The sequence below is a fragment of the Canis lupus genome, chromosome 7, assembly GCF_011100685.1.
Source record: "Canis lupus familiaris isolate Mischka breed German Shepherd chromosome 7, alternate assembly UU_Cfam_GSD_1.0, whole genome shotgun sequence".
Lineage (NCBI taxonomy): Eukaryota > Metazoa > Chordata > Mammalia > Carnivora > Canidae > Canis > Canis lupus.
The window spans coordinates 51,121,740-51,133,953 of NC_049228.1; positions in this window are offsets into that span (position 1 = coordinate 51,121,740).

A 12,214-nucleotide genomic window follows, 5' to 3' on the forward strand; every position below is an offset into this window, starting at 1 on the left:
CCAGCTGTTTCTTCCTTACCTGTTATGAACCTTGGCTTGGAGAAGGAAAGTTAAATGGAATTTTTTTACTCCTTTCAGTTTGTATGCTCCAGTATAGGATGACTAGTTTCTCCCTGAATTGTACTTCGGCTTTGCATTTGCTTTCCTCTGGACAGGTTTGCTAACATGTTCCCAGGCAGCTCTTACAACAACACACGAGTCTATGGCTGTTGGTTGTGGCCCAACATGATGGCCGTGGCCCGCTCACTTCCTGGTCCCTACTTCAGCTGTGCTAGCGGCCACCAGTCTCATCTGTGAGCTGGTGCTCAGACAGGAGATTGGTGGGATCCTGTAGAGGACACCTAGTGGGTGTCCGATGTGAGGGGAAAACATGTACCCTACTGACTCTGTGATCAGTAGGTGAAATGTCAGTGTCCCCACTCTTCCAGCTAAGCTCCACAGCTTCAGGGATGAAGGTCACGAAAGACCACACTGGTTTCAGAGGAGGCCATGAACCTCCCTCTTTCTCTTGGCCAGCAATTTTGGTTTGCTGTTCCTTGCCTCCTTCAAGCTGCAAGCTTCTCTGTTACTTAAGTTAGACGTGCCATCCCCCTAGCCAGCTCCATGATCTGTTCTCATCCTTCATCTACTCCTTTGGGTGGTTTTACTTTTTCTTAACCTGAAAGCCCTCATGAAATAAAGCCTCCTTTATTTCGTGTAACTTATCTGTGTAACTTTTAATGAATGGGGTTCTACATGCAAAAATGCAAAAATAGCTAGAAGAAAAAAAAAAAAAACAAAACAAAACAAATGGAGATAAAACCAAACCAAAAAAACCCAGCACCTACTTTTTTTCCAATTACAGCCAACAGTTTACCAGCATTGGAGCACATTTCTGGCACCAGCCAGCCTGTGTTTGTTTTTATTACCACTGTGCCTTGTCATATAATATAACAGCTTTTTATTTTCAATGATATTAACTGTCTGCAGGGAGAAAGAGGCAGAAGACCTCTCCAGGACCTGAGAGTCTTATAAATAAATGAGTTTTTTAACCTCTGCTGTAATACAGATATCTTTTCAATATAATATTAAGACCCTTTGTGACAGGATCTGTCATTTTAAATACAAAAAACACTATGCCCATGGAATAAAAATACTTACTTGGCAGATGAAAAATATTTATGTTCCACTTTTACTTCCTGTGGCTGACAATACAGAATTCTTTGTTGTTCTGCCCTGCCATAATCACAGGGAATAAATGAGAAGGTAAGACATGGCCAAATCATAATTAGGTGGGCGCCAGCCAACTTATGGTAAATCTCAGTGCCAGAAGCTCTTGGTATGCCTCATCTCTTTAGTCCTCCCTCATCTCATCTCCACCAAGGAGTATGAAATAACTGGATACCTCCAGAAATACTAAGGAGTCCCAGGAAGTTCCATATAAACATGAAAAGCATAATGAGCATCTGTAGGATTATAACTTAACTCACTTCTTTGTCTTTCAGAACGTTTCTAGTTAGGAGCAGAATCCTTACAAAACACAGAAGATTCCCTACAAAGACCATAAACATTAACTGACTACAGCCTTTGCTGGGGTATGAGATTGGCAACATTGGGTGATTTGGCCACTATTAATAATTAGACATTTTTTGGACAGTTATTATGTTCAAAGCCCTATGCAAGATACTATTGTGAATATAAAAAATATCCTTGCTTTGAAGAAGTTATACCAAGAAGTTTTTAATAAAAATTAATATGCAAAACTTTGAATGCATTTCAAATTCTTATAGCAATTCAAACTAGAAAATTATACGTGCCATGTACTGCCAAATGATCAGTACAAACGTGTGTTGAGAGTTCAGAGACAAGTAGTAAGATGGCTATGCCTTTTAATTGATCTGTGTAGGTCTAATGACAAAAAAAAAAAAGAAAGAAAGAAAGAAAGAAACAAAGAAAGAGAAAGAGATTAGTTGAATTGTAAGAATTGGAGATTATATGTATGAAATGACCATTCCAGATAGACCAGTGAGCATACCAAAGGCATAAAGAAAAAATGATTGTGTGTCCTGGTACAGTGATTAGCTTGACAAAAATAGTAAAAACTGACGTGTGTGTGTGTGTATATATATATATATATATATATATATATATATATATATATATTGCTAAAATTAAAGTGTATATGAATTCAATGTCTTTTGAAACTATTATTATTATTATTATCCATGATATCCATGGAAGCAAATAGTACTGATTCAAGTATCTTTGATCTAATTACCACTGAGAGAACTGAGGCTAAGGTATTTTAAAGGAAATTCTCACTAATACAGATGGTAGTAAAGCTTGTTCTAGAAGATGCAACTTCTGATTTCTTATTTTTGTACCTAATCCAATGCAGTTCTAAATGAAGAACAAAGTATGATAATAATAAAAGGAGGAGGATAAAGAAGAAGAGAAAGAGAAGGATAAGGAGGGAGAAGAGGAAGGGGAAGAGCAAAAGGAAGAGAGGGAAACAATCTTGGAGACACAAAATAATGTCAAAGTCCATTAGCTACAGTGATGTTCTGGAGAACACAGGAAAAAGGAACCAAACAGTATCTATTAGTTCTTTCCTTTTCGTCCCTTGATTTTAAAGATTTGTACTGTTGGCATTAGCCCTGCTGACTAGATGTGATGATAACTTGTCTTTGATCCACTCTCTTGCATTACCTAGAAAGGGAATAAACATGAAGTAGTTCTCAGTCATTGTTGCTCAGGGATCATACTTGTATGATACATACATGTGACTAACATACATGTGACTAACAACATTGTAATTCAGCTTTTCTTGTCAGGGCACCAAACTACCAGGTAAGTCAATTATTTCATTTCAACCATTGAGACTCCTGCATTCATGTGCAAAATGGTCCTCTGCTCACTGCAAATGAACAGATCTCTAGCAAAGTCTCTGAGTGATTTCAATTCCTATCAGAAACCCTGTATATCAAGCAAAATTAAAAGCAAGAGGCACATAACACAGGTTGTATATAATTCTTTCTTCTGCCCTTCATTCATGTCAATCAGCTTCCCATACGGCATTAAATCCCTTAATGAAGTGAAATCCCCTGTTGTCTGGAGGCTGTAGTGTATGCTGGGGATATAGTTTGAGTACGAATCATGTTATCTGAATTCTAATCCTGGCACCACCACCTATCTAAGTGGTGGCCATGGGAAAATTAATTTACATCTTTATGTTTCAATTTCCTCACTAGTTAAATGGGTATAATTACAATGCTCAGCTCCTAGGGGCATTTTAGGATACGAAGAATGTGACACATGCACAGAAATAAGAACAATGCTTTATATAGCATCAGCCTAATTTATTATCTGCTGTCCCTATTTGGTTGCAGCATTTGAAAACACCTATTACAGTTAGAAGAGAATGGAATGGACGAAGGAAGTCTGGGATCTTCTAAGTCTCAATATCTTCAGCCATGACCAAAATAGGAATGGCATTTCTTTTCCTGGTGTTAGTCAGGGTAGACAATATAAAAGTTTTGTTAAACACCAAGTCTCAGGGGTTTAACACAATACATGTTAATTTCTTTCTCTTATAAGAGTTCAGGTCTTTGGTGGGAGGTTTTCTTTGCTGTGATTCATGGCCCAAGATCCTTCTGTCTTCCAGTTTGCCTTCCTTTATGACTTCCACACTCTCTCAATTCCATCAATGGGTAGGAAGGAAACATCCAGGTAGATTGATTGTGGAAGTTTGTAGTATAGGTTGTGAGCAAACAGAGCTAAGGCAATTTGGCAACTTCTCCGTATGACTAAAGGATAATCTCAGCCCAAACTCCATATTAGTTCCTAAGGCTCAGAACCTTGATAAACCTTCCTAGAGCCATAATAAAACTGGGAGGAAGAAGAGATACACTCTGAAAGGATTTATGTTAGCTTTTTTCTAGAACCTGGTCATGCCGGAATAGACTATTCCTATAGGAACAACTATTTTTAAGCACCTCTAAGAATTCTTTATTCTAAGGGAATGTTAAATTAAATTACTGAAGTTGGTAGGAACCTTAAACTAATCACCCTGCTTAGCCACCATGATGGATGGGTGTTCAGGTTCACCCTTTCATTCTGCAACAGTTCTCATTGCCAGGCCATCTTTTCACATGGGTACTATGATGGTGGCTCAAATGTCTCTACACATCCTTTATTGGCCAAGAACTGCTTTAAGTACTTTACAATTATTAGCCCATTTAATGCTCAGGACAACACTTCAGGCTGGTACTACTGATTTATACCTTTCTTGCAGAAACTATAGCCCAGAGAGATGTATGAATGTGTCCGGAGTTACACAAAACTTACAGGTCAAGCCAGGAATTAAACCTAGGCAGCCCAGAGCTAGAGCCCACACTCTTAATCCCTCCACCATTCACCGCCTCACAACAACATCAGCTATTTATCCTAGTTATGATGCTAGGATATAGACAGAAAAAGGCTTTTATCTCTTTATTGCTCTCTTAAATTATTTCAAAGTCCATGTTAAGTAAAAGTAAATAAAGAGTCTTTTATGTGATAGCTATGATGAATCCCTATGCCATGCACTTCTCCCCCAGTCTTCTCTGCTCTAGGTCAAACTGATCAAATCTTTCAACCATGTTTCAAACAAGATCAGGATCATGTTTTGCTGTCCTGTTGCCTCTTAGTTGTCAATGCCACTTAAAACTGAAGAAGAAGAAAAAACACTCTCTAGAAGTTGTCTGACTAGACTATAATGACTTGGGACTATGGTCTCCATAGATCTGTTCACTAAATCTCTCTCTCTTCGGCTTCAGACGATATTCCTTTGCAGCAACTATGTGATGCTGCATTTAGATCTTGTGGTTTCTTTTATAGTCTGAGAACTTTCTGGAGGCACTGCCCTGCATCCTTTCCCCTTCTAGCCCTCTCTCACCCATTCTACTTTTAAACATTTTTCTGAAGAAACACATCAGATTTTAACTTTAACTTTGGATTAAGGCCTATGACAGGCTGTATTTTGCACTCTATGCTTATATAAATGCCTAAATGATTCTTTTAGTGCAATGACCTTTCTAAACTCTTATGTTATTAAAACAGGTTTAAATAACTTTCTTTTAATTATTGTGCTCAAATATAATATAAAACCCAAGCTTATTTTCAATAACTAAAATTGGAAGATGTTTTAAACCCGTTGGCCTTAGTTGGCCTTAAAGAAAAAAGAAAAGACAATCTGCCAATTTTGCATTATTCTGGGCCTCAAATGGGTATTTTAAGTCAAGTGTCCTAAAATATCATCATGGACAGAACTAGAACATGTGGTTCTGTGACATGGTGGCTTACTCCTTTGTTAGCCAGAGGGGAGGGGAAAAGAAGGGTCTTGAAATACATAAACTTGTAAATGTTCTAGTACACAAATCCTGGAAGATGAAACTGATGGAGATTTGTGAAACCCTGAATAATCACTTTGAACCCTTTATCTGGTTGATGTGATTGGATTATAATTTCAAAGTTGATTTTCAGCCTCAAAAAAACCCTGAATTCTATTTATTTAAACAACCAAACCAAACCAAACACACACTAGGAAGTCTAACTAGTACTGTACCAGGAAATGGTAGAATGAAGTTTGCTGATAGCCCCTTCCCTGAGAACCTTTACTCCACCCTCATTTCATTCTCATGTTTGGCATCATCACACCCAGAGATATTCTATTTATATTTTTATGACATAACTCCCTCTAGAATCATCTCTTCTTGTAAGGCTGGGAGTGATACCTCCTCAAAGTCATTATCAGGCACTCACATGCCTGATTGCCCTTAGTTGTCAATGCTCCCTTTAAATGTGGTATTTCTTTCTCAGAAAGAAATAAAAAAATAAAAATACTCTGGAATTATCTAATTCAACTAGAATAGCATGAGTGTATTGTTTCCATAGGCCTGTTCACTGAATCTCTGTTATTTCAGCAAAACAGTACATTTCATTTTTAGCCACTGCTTGACACTAAATTTGTTGCTTATTTTATACATCGGGAACTTTCTGGAAGCATTACTCTTCATCCTCTTCCTCTCCCCTCTGTGCTATTACTAGAAAGATTAGGTTTTCAGATCAATAAAGAACCTTTACTTGTTCTGGTATCTCTTCTATAGACTGAGCAGGGTAGGCACCAAACATAAGCTTTTGATCTCAGGATATAGGGAGACACCTCCACATATTAGAATGATTGGAAATTCTGCCAGTCAAGTTTTCCACTTCTGTCCAATGGGTCCCTAACTTTCTAACCTTTCGGAGTCAAAACAATATTGGATTTTAACAATCTTGTCTTTCAATAGATCAAAACTATCCTTGATACAGCTAACATCAGGGATGACATCTCTGACCACCTCTCCTCACAAAGTACTGGAACGCCACTCCTAGTGTCAGTTGTTTTATAGACATTATCTCAAGTGACTGGCAGACAGTTCCCCTCATTCCACTTTCTCAGCCACCAGAACAAAGAGTGCATGCAACAAGCCACAGTGTTTGCACATCACTCCTGGAGTTTCCATAACACAAGCTCCCATTTTCATTTGCAGTAATGAGAAAAGCTCACAACAACAGTTCTTGCCACTTCCCTCCTTATTGTTCTTGTTTGGAAATGGGCTATAAAACTTTACCACCTCATCATTATAGATCACTTTAAAAAAATAAAATAAAATAAAATAAAATCTAATTTACATTTTGTTCCGACTGATTTTCTTGACTGACAGTTGTCCACAGCTCAGTGGCTGCTCTGTTCAGTGTACTTTAATTTTGAGCTTTCAAGTATTTCGGAAGCCCATTCAGAAGTAAATTCTCAGAGAAAATTGAGCTCTGTCATGGATGGATTAGTACTATAATAGTTGGTCACATATCTTGCATGAAACCTTTCAGAAGCAAGGCAAATGAGAAGGAAATGAAATTCATTTCATACTTCTTCAAGCACGCTAAGAGACTTTCTCTCCAAGTAATCTGTGAAGTAGCACTGGTTTATTGGAGGTTCGCATAACTACCATTACATTATACCTTGTCACAATCTCATGTATTGGGTGACTGCTTTTTCTGAACGGATGGTACCTGCAAAGTGCTCTCTGAAGGCACTGAACAGCGAGTGTCGTTTCTTTGATCAAAATGTATAGGTCTAAGGAATAGCATAAATAAAAGTACTTGAGCTAAATTGGAACATTATAGGTCAGAGGTGAATGAAATCTGAAAAGCAGATATATGGAGGAGTCATCACATTTGCTTTTTGATATATTGATAAGCCAGGAGACCAAAAAGGGAGGGTGACTGGAGGAAGGGGAGACAGGGAGAGTACTGTTGTTAGATATACCTCATGGGAAAAGCAAAGGCTTGATTGCTTTTAGGAATATTGCAATATGGCATTTGGTTACTTTTTCAATTGCAATAATGCCAGCTTTTCATTAGAAATTGTGTGCGTGTGTATGTGTTGCATAACATCTTAGCATTGTGATAAATGCTTTCTGTTATCTAACAATGACATATTATGTAAAATATTAGTAGGAAGAGAGAATGGAAACCTGCATGGGAATTTTATTTTGATTGATCACTTTTTGTTTTTCAGCAATGTTATTTCTTTAAGGACAACAAAACTATAGAAAAAGTGAAAAAGGTCAATTACTAGTTATTTTTCTTTTATAAACAATGACAAAAACAAAAAACGCTGTGATTGATTTTTTTTCCCCTGCCAGAATTGATTAGCTCTGTAGGTTCCCTGCAACTTGCTGCTTCACTGTGGGTGAATGTAACCTAGCTGAAAAGTTTGACTTGGCAGCTCCTGGGGGACACATCTCAATGTACAGAAAGCAAGGACCAGAGATGAGATTTCTTCCAATCTTCTCCCAGCCTGGCCCTACATATGAACTGCAGTGAATCAGAGAGTGATTTAAGTTGAACTAAGTTGGAATACAGGCAGGACTGGTTTGGCCACAAATCTAAGGCTCTGGATGTATCTTCCCAGCAGATGGGAGGCACTGGGTGGTTTGAGAGTGAGTGATACCTCCACCTGAAAGGTGGTATTTAATCCCTCAATGGCAATCACTAGGTTCACACTTCACCATTAGAGATTCTATCATTTGGGTTCTTCAAGGCTGTCAGAGCAATGGTGAAACGTGCAGGACTAGAGTATGCAGCTATCAAACCAAGAAGGGTTTTGAAGGGAAAGTGGAAGAATGTTTAAAACAAATCTTATCACTTACGTTTTGATGTAGACATGTCTCATGGAAACATGTTTTTAAAGTAAAATAAAATAAAATATCCACCCACTTTCATTCCACTAGTTTTTGCCCAATATGAAATTCTTTGGCGAAGTAGCAGTGTTTTCTGGAGCTTGGGGAAATATGAGACCTCTGGGATTGTGCTTGTCTGGATCTCCTACACAGGGAACTTGTTGCTTCAGTCTATACTTTCTGTCTGACTTTCCATTTCTTTCAGATACAGAGTTCTTTCTGTAAAGTGCCTCCCAGTGCTTATCATCTTTTCCTTTAATCTGGGCTGTCTAGGCAGGCCTATGCTTCTGTTGCCCTGTTCCAGAGGAAAAGAACATTTATGGATATACTAGGTAATACTGATGACACAAACAAACAAATTCTAGATTATCTAGGGAAGAAGTTTCTAGAAGCAGGTCATTCTGAGGTGCTTGTTAGATGTAATTTTAGGTCCTGATCCCACATATTCTGATTTGGTAATGTTAGAGTTTTAGACTATGCATTTTAAAAAACCCTTTGGTGATTCCAACACCAAGAATCTTTAGACTTCCTCTTGGTGACAATTAATTTGATTAATGGCAAGAGGCAAGACTTAGAATTCTAATTTATAAACTCCATAATCCTCAGTTTATCCACAGAAAAAAATGAGGTAAACTATCCCTGCCATACCATTTCCCAGGGCTGTATGATTAATTAAAGTGCATGACAAAGCTGTGAAATAAACAGTCACTATGTATGTGTTGAATGAATGTTAAATCAACTAATATCAGTGGAAGTTATTACCAGTGATGTACCAGTTATTACTAATATGCAAAGAAAATCAAATTGTTCACATCAACTATTCACTGCAGTGTTAAGATACTTCAGGTGCAATAATGTGTTTTATGTGTCTGTGTGTTTTCAAAATCATCAAAATAAAGAAAGATGTTGGCTCAATTGCATTTTCTGCTTATTCTCCCATGTGACTAAAGTACTTGGATGGTCGGCATATTTGAGTCATCAGAAATCATTTAACATAGCAGGACAAGAATGGAAGCTACTCCTTTCATAGTTGAGCAGCATTTTAAAGAAAACAAAACATAAAATAATAAACAAAGAAGTTACTAGAAGAAAAGACAGTTTTCTGAGCTTAATTTACTTGACTCCTTATGTTTGGAAACTGGAGAAAACACAATGCATAAGCTTCCTATCTCCTTTCAGACTTTAGCGGACTCATAGTTTTCAGTTGTGACATACCAGTTGGACAAGACACCTAATGGTGACGTCTGCAGTGCAAAATAGTAGGCATTTATACGACTCTTGCCAGGCAGGAAGTTGCTGTCACATACCTCTTTACTATCACGAAGTTATCCCTAGCAATGCAAAGTCCCTTCTGGCTGCTGTAAAAGTCTATTCACAGAACAAGCTTCTACCAAGAAATATTTTATTCATTTTTGGGAATATAAGCACAGGATAGTTTTTAAAAACACATTAGAATGTACTAGTATCCACCAAAAAAGTTATCTTTTGCAAATACTTGTGAATTTGTGCAAGTATTCTTTCCAGCTAGGAAATGTCACTGCAGCTGAATTTTAAATCAAGTGTTCATATTTCTTTGGGGAGTTTCAGATCAGCAAAAGAAATGGAATATTTACAATTTGGTGCATAATTCATTTTCTGTGTGTAACTTCATTTTTTTCTTTTTTTGGGCTGAATTGTGCTGAATTTTAGACGAAAATGGAGATCATAAATTATTAAGAATCATTCCAGAGGCTGGAATAAGTAGATTATTATTAGCATCATTATCATTGTGGCTAATAAAAGAACTTAGCAGGAAAGGAAAAAAATAGGATCTAAGATTGCTGACAAAGGTAGCTTAATGTTTCAGTGCTTGCATATTTATCAGAATCCATGTGGGACAGGATTTTCTTGAATCACCACTCTGATCTATGTCTTTTCCAGCTGCAAAACCCAGGGCACATTTCAGGGCTGTCAGCCTGCTCTCCTTCTCCCAGAACGGCCTATCTCCTTCAGAGGGCTGGCAGGGTGATAACATCTTTTAGCAGGTAGGTGTGAAGTCAGGCGGGTTTTCATAACAACTCCCATTCAGTCGGGATTGGAATCCACCAGTGTGGCATTGGACTCCCATAATCCCTCAGGTTCTTCAGTTAGGTATGTTGACATGTGAGCCAAACAGGATTAAATGTCTCAGTTGTTGGTTTTACCTTAGTATCCTTATTCTTTTTCCTTCTGATTCAGGCCTCCAACTCTAAAATCCCTCCAGCACCAATGTATATCCCCAGCTGAAATCCAGTCATTAGTCATCCATTTCTCTTGGTGGAAGTGTTGTCCTTTATAAGAATGTTAATTCCCTTGCCAGGGAGCACTCACTGGGCTACTCTTTCCGATCACCAATGACCTAGTTATGCTGACAGTTATCGAATTGCTAGAACACATGAAGTATGGTTTCAGCTGCTTTGCCTGCTCCTCCCACTGCAGGGAAGGTCCTTTGGTGAGTGGCAAAGAGGTGAAGCAGATCCTATACTCCACTATAAACACCGCCCTCATTTTCTTTTGTAAACTCCACATAAAATTATATGGGTATAACAGTCTTTAATGAAAGATAAAGACATTGCAATAAAAGGAAATTAAAATTTAATGTGAGAAAGAGAATTTGTAATGTTTACTCTCCAAATATATATATCCAAGGGACGCCTGGGTGGCTCAGTTGAGCATCTGCCCTTGGCTCAGGTTATGATCCTGGGGTCCTGGGATTGAGTCCCACATCAGACTTAACTCAGGGAGCCTGCCTCTCCCTCTGCCTATATCTCTGCCTCTCTCTCTATGTCTCTTATGAATAAATAAATAAATTCTTTAAAAATAAAAATAACCAAGATTTGGAAATGGACAAAAGAACTTCTTACTGTACTTCCTTTCAATGGGATGATGGACATTGTCTGGTAGATGCTTCAGGTGTTCAGATGAACCTATAGGAGTGTACACTTTTGACTATCTTTCCATTGTAGAGGCTATTATACAGTTCTATAGGGGAAGAATATGTGCCATATACAATCTATTATATTAAAAACTAGCATAAACTCTGTACATTTCATAATTTGGTCTTCTTGGACCCATGAGGAGTAATAGAAACATTAGTGGCTCAAATGCATTTTGCTTCTTCTCTTAGCTATACATAGTATAGAAAAAATTGTGAGATCATAGTAAAATCAAATTTAGAATCAAGTCACCATTTTCTCTTTCATCTCTGAATATAGATATTGGGCAATTTTATTCTTCTGGCTTCAGAAGACCCAGGCAAAAATGCTTTAATGACCAGAGCATAAAGGGCAAGTTGAGAATAAATATTTTTGTCACTGTACTTAGAGAGAAGAGTGAAGAGAAGCTGAAGATATAGCATAGTATTTTGTGGCTTGAGTGTTCTAGATAATATTCTAACACAGTATTACTCAGAGTGTGGTCCTTGGAATATAGCATCAGAAGCATCTGGGAACTTATTCGAAGCACAGATCTTTGGGCTCCATCCCAACTCTACTTAACCAGAATCTCTGGGGGAGGGAGTGTCAAGGACTTTGTGTTTTAACAAGCTCTCTAGCTGTTTCTGATGCATGTTCATGTTCAAGAACCACTGAATTTTAATACAAGCTTTTTCTAATAGTATAAAGGAAAGATTTTAGGATTAATAAAGAACTTTCTCAGAGTCCACTATGGAGGCAGACCAGGGTGGAGGCCTAGAAGAGGTAGGTCTCTAGATCTCCCATCTATTCCCCTAACCATAACTTAACCTAGTAACCTTAAGGTAATTTCTAGGCTCCATGCTCTATCTACATGTAGGATTTGCTTTGAAAGTGAGTTCCTATGTTAATAAGTAAATGAGTAAATAAATGTTTTTATCCTCATTTTGTAGATAGATATAAAGATTATATACTTGCTTTTCTTTTTTTTTTTGACTCTGATGTTGAGTTTATTAAACAAAAAATTATAGGAGCTATTAT